The 10,000-nt window shown below is 39.8% G+C and overlaps 1 protein-coding gene and 1 pseudogene across 1 annotated transcript in view; one reads left to right on the forward strand and one right to left on the reverse strand.

The window, feature by feature from the left end:
• Positions 1-10,000, forward strand: part of LOC138015553 (uncharacterized) — a 32,284-nt gene that overhangs the window by 17,080 nt on the left and 5,204 nt on the right. The window lies entirely within an intron of this gene.
• On the reverse strand, positions 5,714-9,939 carry LOC138015555 (E3 ubiquitin-protein ligase TRIM71-like; annotated as a pseudogene).

Below are 10,000 nucleotides of genomic sequence, written 5' to 3' on the forward strand. Positions count from 1 at the left end.
TAAATATCTGGAATCTTAAAAGAGACGAGGGATGGTCTTCGAGAACGATTGCGGTCGGATATGAGAAAGTGTGTGTTGTTTCTAATCTTATTTTATAAACTGTGCTGGTATGTAGAACACTGACAGTAAGTGGGAAATTGAGTATGGGTGTAAAAGGAATCGAATGTCTTGAATGTATCACAGTGTTTACCGAAGTGGCATCTCATTTGTCTTGCAATTTGCATTTAATTTGCAGTCAAGCTGTACAGTTTTCAGGTAACAAAATAATTGAAAATGTGACAGTGAAGAATTATTGGAAAGAAAGGTTGTTGTCTATTTTGTGCTTTGGAAAAGGTTCTTTAGGAAAGAGTTCAATCTTGAACTGAAAAATATATTTATTTACATATCGTTTGGTTTGTGAGACGGATTGTTTCTTGTTTGCACGCACGGAATTGGAATAGAAAGGGTTTTTTTGTCTCCAATAGCAAATATTTTGTTAGTTTCAATAAATTTCATGTTGGAAAAGGTTTTTGTGAGATGTTTCAACTGTTGTGATTCATTGTGCTGTGTAGTATTCGAGTTTAACTAATTTGCATAAGTCAGTTGAAATTTAATACGCATTAAATAAAGATGACAGGAATTTGTAGGCATGATCGTTCTGGCAAATGATTACAGCTAGCGATCGTTTTTAATTAAAATCAGAAAAAGATTTCAGTATAGTCACTCTTGTGTAAAATGAAGTTATTGTTAACTTGAGAAAACAACAATAGGGTCGTTTATACGAGAGAAAATAAGCCGCGGCTTACTCTGGACGCGGCGACCCGCGTACATAATACGCGAAAGGAACTGTTTATACGAGTATAAAGTCCCAGGCCAGGATAAGCCGGGGCTTGAGAAAGCTGTGAACGTAGATTTTGCATCATTTATATGGGCTGTTCGCGTTTTATTTTCTCTCGTATAAACGGCCCTTATATTTCTTTAACTTTTTTAAAGAGAGAGATTTCGCGCAAATTTTATTTCAAGCTATTCAGTTGAAATATTATTTCTCGCCATTGGCTTCGTTTGCGTGATCATTTACTGGTGTTGACATTTAGGAGGTAGTTGTTTGGTTCTAAACGAGTAGGAATAAAACGACCAGGAATGAGCGAATTTTAGTGGGTGTGCGATAGCAACACGAGACAGCAGTCGACAGATTCTAACGATAGACAGATATTGGGCGTTTACCATTTGCACGGAAAATCCGGTTGGAATGGAATGCTCGTAATGGTACAGGATTTTCCCGGTGTGGCGTTTCGCCAAGCCCGAGACTCTCACGGCTAGAAGAAAACAAATGACGACTGCATCTGCAGCGTCGAATGGCGGGAAAAGAGGCCGAAGTGCACCGGGTCGAGTGGGAGTTTACAAATGGTACAGGATTTTTCCGGTCATTTCGGTTGGAACGGGAAAAGAGGAATACCTCTGAGGATTTCCATCTTTTCCAGAAACTTTCCGGTGGAATGAGCTGTACCATTTGAGTTTCCAACCGGAATTTTCGATTTTTGTTGACAAATGGTAAACGCTCATTATCTAACCCCTCCTGAAATAAACGAAGGGAAGCAAGCGTAAGTGGATGGAAGTCGTCATGTTTTGATTGGGCAGCTTCAGAGACGTCCTTCTGAGGAAACAAGTTGTTAAAATAGCTAATTGTGATTGGAGAATTTCGATCCTAAGTGTAATAAGTATAATAATGCCTTTTATTGACAGGCAAAACCATATGATTGAGCGTGATCATACCAAATAATATTTGTTTGCGCGATCAAGCCCATGACAGTATGTCGTTTGTGAGCATATTGCTTTTTGTTGTATTAAGCTTCTTCCTCGGAACGCTCAAACAACTCACTTATGCACACGCCGTTTGCGGTAGACCCACACTAAAAGATGCTGTTGAGCGATTGTTTTGGCCGGGGTTGGTCCGCAAACTGAAAGAAAGTTTATATGTTGAGAACAAATGTGTACTAAATGAACAAATATGTGAAAATCATGTTATGAACTGCACTGAAACCAAATGCCAAAGGAGAGAAGCACAGAACTGTGAAAGTTTCCTGAAGAAGAAAGTTCCTGATCTTAAAGTTAGTGCTAGCGGTATCGAGTCGCAGAGATGTACGCCTAGCCGGATGCATTTAGTTAAATTTCTGAAAAAGGTGAATTTTCTGTCTATTTGTATTATCATGGCTTTTGGTTTTCTGCTGTTACTGAATCCCTTTGTATTTGGAGCTGTAACGCTATTTCATGTGCAATTACTTGTATCGTTTGCAATTATCCTCACTAGTGCTGTTGTTAGCATGTTAGGGTGTTGATGTGAACTGTCAGAAATTTATTTAATTGCATATGCTTTGTGATTGTGTGTTTCGCTTGCTCGCACGCAACTGAAATAGGAAGGGTTTCTTGCCTCTTATAGCAAATATGTTGCTTGTTTCAATAAATGTTTCGCTGGAAAATATTTCTGTGAAATTTCTAGCTTTTGTAAATTTATCATGTGTAATTTTCGAGCTTAGCAAATTTGCATACATGTGTTGAAATGTGATACGGGGAGAATTTTTGTGGTAACGCATAAGTCACGAAAATAAACAGGTCTGTTGGAAGCGTGCTTGAGTTTCAACAAAATGACCCCCAAAATCGGCAAAATATTGTGACGCTGATGAATAATAAAGTAGCTGCTATTACCAAAACGATGGAATTACCTGGTGATAAATAACCTTGTCTTGGAGAGTAAATTTTTGATTTTCCAGAAACAATGGTCACTGTGACCTCTGAGAGTGATCTTTGTTGAATTCGCACATTTCTTGTCAAAATTTATAACAATTGAAAGAAAATAACAAAAACCCGGTATCTTGGCATCATTTGACACAGATGCTTCACTGTTTCGCGAGTAAACATGCCGCGGTAACTTGATCACTCTGCCCGCTGAATTCGATGTGCGATTTACTCGGTGCAGCCAAAAGTACAATTACAACAAAACAACTAAAATCTCCCAAAATGTTTTTCGCTGATGGTAACTTTTTATATTCGTGGTTCAAAATTGATGTTGTTTTCACGTCGTAAATTTTGTTACCGATGGCAAAATATTTTATTCTCGATCGACCGTCCTGAAACTTCTTTCTGCTCTTCTTAAAAACTGTGTATCCATATTTATTTACTTTTACATCAATATTTGTTTTGCATAAAGCAAGCTTACAAAATCTGTATCTTGCTTGGTTCGCATTTGATAGCATTAAAATAGAATTTTCGGTCCTATGCTTCTGTTACTCAGTGGTATATTTGTTAGGTCGCCCATCCAGATACTAACCCACCGCAGAGGGGTTAACTTCAACTTTAAACTTTTGTTTACAAAACTATCAGGTGCTGTCAGTACACGCTTACACTTGTGGTGGAAAGAAGTTGCATGATCAACATGTCAGCCCAGAAGCCAATGTTTCTCGATTCCCTTTTATTCTGTCAACATGTCTCTCCCAGAAGACAATGTTTTTCACTTCCCATTAATTTTCTTCAATCTTTCTGGGTTCAGTACTTTGCTAGTAACCACATGTCTTCTCAGGCTATTTACCCAAGACTTTTACCATGGCACTACAATGATAGACAATACTAAAACAATATCGTGCACTATTAGAGCCACATATTACGCAAGGACAACTTGAATCTCCTGCAAGACAACACAGCTCAGTTGACATTATGGAATAAATCGCTGTGTTACTTCACTACCACACGTTAGCAATGCGTGTCAACTTTTTTTAAAGAGGACAGGAATTTCTTCTTTTTGACAAATTCGATGTGCGATTTACTCGGTGCAGCCAAACTTGTACAATTACAACAAAACAACTAAAATCTCCCAAACTGTTTTTCGCTGATGGTAACTTTTTATATTCGTGGTCCAAAATTAATGTTGTTTTCATGTCGTAGATTTTGTTACCGATGGCAAAATATTTTATGCTCGATCGACCGTCCTGAAGCTTCCTTCTGCTCTTCTTAAAAATTGTGTATCCATATTTATTTACTTTTACATCAATATTTGTTTTGCATAAAGCAAGCTAACAAAATCTGTATCTTGCTTGGTTCGCATTTGATAGCATTAAAATGGAATTCTCTGTCCTATGCTTCTGTTACTGAGTGGTATATTTCTTAGGTCCCCCAACCAGATACTAACCCTGCCGAATAGGCAATAATTTCAGCTTTCAACTTTTGTTTACAAAGCTGTCAGATGCTCTCAGTGCACGCTTACACTTGTGGTGGAAAGAAGTTGCATGATCAGCATGTCAGCCCAGGAGCCAATGTTTCTCGATTCCCTTTTATTTTCTTCAGTCTCTCTGGGTTCAGTACTTTGCTAGTAACCACATGTCTTCTAAAGGGGCTATTTATCTAAGACTTCTACCATGGCGCTACAATGATAGGCAATACCAAAACAATATCGTGTACTGTTAGACCTACATATTACGCAAAGACAACTGTCAACATGTCATCCCAGAAGACAATGTTTTTCACTTCCCATTTATTTTCTTCAATCTTTCTGGGCTCAGTACTTTGCTAGTAACCACATGTCTTCTCAGGCTATTTACCCAAGACTTCTACCTTGGCACTACAATGATAGACAATACCAAAACAATATCGTGCACTGTTAGAGCTACATATTACGCAAGGACAACTTGAATCTCCTGGAAGACAACACATAGCTCAGTTGACATTATGGAATAAATCGCTGTGTTACTTCACTACCACACGTAAGCAATGCGTGGCAATTTTTTTTAAAGAGGACAGGAATTTCTTCTTTCTGACAAATGATTAATTAATAGGCCGGTAGCCAGGTTTTTAACCTCAGAAAAGGAGCTGTTTCGTCGTACGAACGTGTGCGGACCTGTGAGCCAAAGGGCCTCTGCTGGTATGACTTCTGGGTGACCCCTTAAATGGTCTTAATGACCCACCAACTTGAAAAAAATTGCCTGGAACACTGCACGTACCACAGGCAACCCAGTGTACCCTCATGGAGGGTCTAGTTTTATTTTTCGTTTTCTTTTTTTTTTTTTTTTTTTTCCGTGTCGGTAAAAGTCTTGCCTGTCACGCCCCTGGTAAGTGGTGTCTTTTTGCATAGAGCCTTCTGCGCGTTTTTTCTTAGGATCGAGAGGGTAGTGGAACTGCGTAGATTTCTCTGGTGGACACAGTAGAATCATTACCTTAGCCTGCAATGGCGTCGAAAGTCATGTTACGCGAAGGGCGTTTTAGTGGATCATTAAACAAAATATACCCTTATGGAGCTCAATAATGGAAAGTCAGTTGGATAAAGTAGGCAGTAATCTCAAAAGCGACGAGTGCTGGACTTCGACAACAATCTATCACCCGTCGAGTCGAAATCAAAGTGAGCTGTATTTACCTGAAGTACATGGTAATTTGACACGATTGAGTTTCTTGTCTTCACGCACGCAATGAAATAGGAAGAGGTTTTCGCCTCTAAGAGCAAATATGTTGGTTGTTTCAATAAATTTTTCGCTGGAAAAGGATTCTGTGGTATTTTCTGCCTTTGTGATGTGTATTGAATTTTCGAGCTTAAGGTTGAAATGTGATATGGGAGAAGTTTTTTAGTATTGCTCTGTAAGCTGGAAGGGTTCACAGGCCTGTTGAAAGCGTGCTTGAGTTTCAACAAAATGAGCCCCAAAATCAGTGAAGAATTGTGACGCAGTTGAATAATAAAGTAGATGCTATTTCCAAAATGATGGAATTACCTGGTGATAAATAACGTCGTACGCGTCTTGGAGAGTAAATTTTGACTTTGCATAAACAAGAGTTGGGCGATTGTGATCTTTGTTTTGACTTCGCTCATTTCATTTCAAACTTTATAACACTTGACGGAAAAAGAAACTTACAAAAACCCGGTGTCTTGCCATCATTTGACACAGATACTTCACTGTTTGGCGAGTAAACATGCCGCGTAACTTCATCACGGCGCCCGCTGAATTCCGGCGATGTCACTTTCGATTTTGCGATTTATTTGTGCAGCCAAAACGTACAATAACAAAATTGAACGTTGCAAAAATCCCCCAAAATGTTTGTCGCTGATCGTAACTTTTTATATTCTATATTCACGGTTCAAAATAAATGTTGTTTTCATGTCGTAAATATGTTATTTTCGAGCGATCGTCCTGGAAACTTCCTTCTGCTCTTTCTAAAAACTTTGTATCAATATTTATTTACTTTTGCATCAATATTTGTTTTTGCATAAAGCAAGCTAACAAACTCTGTACCTTGCTGAGTTCGCATTTGTTAGCGTTAATAGTATTTTCGGTCCGATGCTTCTGTTTTATGAGGGGTATATTATTTTGGTCTCCCATCCAAACACTAACCCCGCCCAACAGGGCTTAACTTCAGTGAAACTTCGTTATTACAAAGCTGTCAGATGCTCAGAGGGCACGGTTAAACTTGTGGTCAAAAGAAGATTATCAACATGTCAGCCCAGAAGCCAGTGTTTCTCACTTCCCATTTATTTTCTTCAATCTTTCTGGGTTCAGTACTTTGCTAGTAACCACATGTCTTCTCAGACTATTTACCCAAGACTTCTACCATGGCACTACAATGATAGACAATACCAAAACAATATCGTGCACTGTTAGAGCTACATATTACGCAAGGACAGGTCTGTCTAGTCGTACGATCGTGTGAGGACCTGTGAGCCAAAGGGCCTCGTCTGGTATGACTTCTTAATGACCGCCCAACTTAAAAAAAATTGTCTGGCACGGTGCCCGTACCACAGGCAACCCAGTGTACCCTCACGAAGGGTCTAGTTTAAATCTACAACAGCGTGACAATTTTTAACTGTCTAAATTCCCATGAGTATTTCCTCCGTATGTCGGTTACAGAAACTAGTTTGCCAGAATTGAGAAACCTGTTAATTTTTCCAGTAAAAGTTGAAATGGCAATTTAAAAACTTGAACGATCTTGCGATTCGAAGGAAATGATTCCTTGGTCAGAGTTGTTCGAAAATATCCCTACTGTTTGTTTTGGTTTTGTGGTTTGCGGTTACTAGTCACGCGTGACTGACTCCCGACTACGTTTGAATTTTTAACGCATGCTCAACACGAAATGTCGAGGCGGCGAGCAGAGTCTTCTTTCCTCTTCCCGACTTATCTAGGAAGATCGAAAGAGACTCTGCTCGCAGGGTAAAAGTACACACGAACTCATCGTAAAATCTCTCACGGTGGTTCTCACGGTGTTGATGTGAAGAAATAAAAATAAAAGCCAATCAAAACTCGTTGTTTCAATGATGTAATGATCGATGGGTAATAACCAATCAAATCATTTTCCGCACATTCCAGGAAAAATCACTTGGTACGGAACACGATTATCAACGGTAAATCACAGACGCTCTTCTCCAATTTTTTTTTTTCGAAGAGCGGGCGGCTGTACACGGGCTAAGGATAAATGCACTTTTGCCTGTTAACTTTTATGGTTGTCTCTTGGATTGCATAATTGAGTTAAGTGAGCATGATTGAGTAAACTTTCCTGGACACTTATACCAAAGTTTCATTACATTTTTCAGCTTACTTTAACACAAAAACCTTCTTATCCTCGAAAGTACCAACTAAAATACGCCCATCTGATGTAGTGGTTAGTGTCATGGGACCTTTTAACTCTTTTACAGTCCATCCAGTGACACTTACGTAACAATCAGTTGTTATCTGGTAAACTTGACCACTCCCAAAGTTGCACACAAGAATATTCTGGTGATTTTGACATTGCTCAACACATATTCCCCAGGGAGAGGATAACTTTGTTTCTTTAATCTTTGACTCTACTATCTGGTACTGAAATGTTCCTGAACAGTCAAAAACTTTTAAGCAATCATTAGAAAACTCTGACACAATATAGGTGTTCTGGTAGTAAGTGCAATGAAAGGGCTGATTGAGTTTTCCAGGGCCATTCTCACCAAATTTAAACACAGGTTTGCCATCCTCAGACAAAACTTGGACTCTTTCATTCATTTCTTCAGTTACAACAATATTCCCCTTATCGTTCAAACAAAGACTGGTAATTTCATTGAACTCTCCAGCTCCTGTTCCTTTCTTTCCAAAGCTTTTAACAAAGTTTCCTGTTTTAACGTTAAACTGCTGAATGCAATTATTTATTGCATCCGCAACTAGAATCTCATCATCATTGATGAAAGTGATAGCTGTTGGATTTTCAAATTGACCTGCATTGTTTCCATGGCAACCCAGTTTTTGCACATACTCTCCTTCCTTATTGTATATCATGACACAGTGACCATCATAATCACTGATAGCAATCGACCCTTCACTGTTTACAGCAATCATAAAAGGCCTTTGAGGAACTTCACCCTGAAAATCCAACTCGCCAATAACCTGAATAAGTCGCTCCTTCACTTGGACAGTAAATGGACTATTTGCAAGGTCTTTGCTGTTGATCTTAACAAAGATTTTCAAGTTACATGGAACCTTAGGAATAAACTTTACTTGGTAATCTCCATCTCCTTGGTCGCAAACGATCAAATTTGAAATCTTTTCACCAGGTTCTATGAGCGCTTGCACGTGAACTTTGGCTTTTACTCCACCCACGCGTTCTTTCTCAAGAATTTTGGGACGGACGACTAATGTGCCTTCCACACCAGCTTGAAATTCTTGTTTAAGGCCGAACACTTTAGATTTATTTACGTTGACATCGCTCGTTGCCATGAAACCGAGCTTCAAATGTTGGGACAAACTTCACAAATGAACAAACCGGAAGTGATGGGATTTGAGTCTTGTCAATCTCATCAGCACGCGAAGTAAATTTCTTCTTGCTTTGCATAACACCAGAACTGGAGCTTCTTTGAACCAGGTCGTCTGCGAAATCGACTACTTGATGAGATTGCTTTTTGAGAGACTGGATTTGCTGCTTTGCCGAGTTGAAGTTTTCAGCTCTCCACACGCGTGCGTTCTCTAGGGCAGTGGTGTTCTCGCGCTCAAGTTCTCGTATCTTCGCGACCATTCGATCGGCTGCGTGGGAAACTTCACGCTTTGCGCAGGCCACGTTTCTCTCCATTTCTGTCTCGCTTTCTTTAATTTCTTGAATGGAAGCATTGCAGTTATTGATTTTTTCCTTTATCGTCTCAGCTCGCGCTAGAATCTCGGTTTTTTCACCATCCGCAGCTTTCTCAAGTGGTTCGACTTCGTGGGTCTTGTGTTCCGTGATGATACAAATCTGACAAACGCACATTTCGCATTCCGTGCAGTAAAACCTCGTTAGCTCTCGCTCGTGGTACTGCTGAGAGCAGAAAGACTGTCTTTTCAACAACGTTTCGTAATCTTGAGCTTGGAATTGTTTCACTGGGGTGATCTTGTGTCCCTGGAAGCCTGCGTCTTTGAACACTTCGTGAGCGTTTTTGCAGTCGCTGCACATCAGTTTCTCGCAATCAAAACAGTAAGTTATTTCCGCACTGGTCTTCTTGCAAATCCCGCAACTGATCTCGCTACCATCTCCAACTTGTCGGATGGCAAGAATGCTTAGCAAACTATTGTGATGAAAACTTGTCGGTAGTTTGTCGAATTTGTTTGCTTCGGGGAGGGCAACTTCGGCTTGGCATTCGGGGCAGGGAAACTTCCCACCGCTGGAGCTTGTGCGTGCATGTTTCTCCAAACAATCACAGCAAAATGTATGCAGACATGCTATCGTCTTGGGCTTGGTATAAGTATCCAGACAGATTGAACAAGAAACGTGCTTTTTAAGGTTTGTCATGAAAGACTCCATTGTGCAAACCTTTATATTGGTTACCCAACAGACCCAGTCATGTATGTAAGCTTAGCAAAGAACTCTTTTTGTCTTTTCATTGTGCTGCGGGCATCCAACCAGATTTCGGGTCATTTTTGATCAGACCTCGAAGTGAAAAGCGGCTTTGATGATTTTCACGATTTTGTACAGATGTGTGACGTGCCGTGACGGGCAACCCTAAAACCAGGAATCCGGAATCCGGAATCCGGAATCCGGAATCACAGGTCATTTTTTTACC

The sequence above is a fragment of the Montipora capricornis genome, chromosome 9 (genome assembly GCF_036669925.1).
Source record: "Montipora capricornis isolate CH-2021 chromosome 9, ASM3666992v2, whole genome shotgun sequence".
Lineage (NCBI taxonomy): Eukaryota > Metazoa > Cnidaria > Anthozoa > Scleractinia > Acroporidae > Montipora > Montipora capricornis.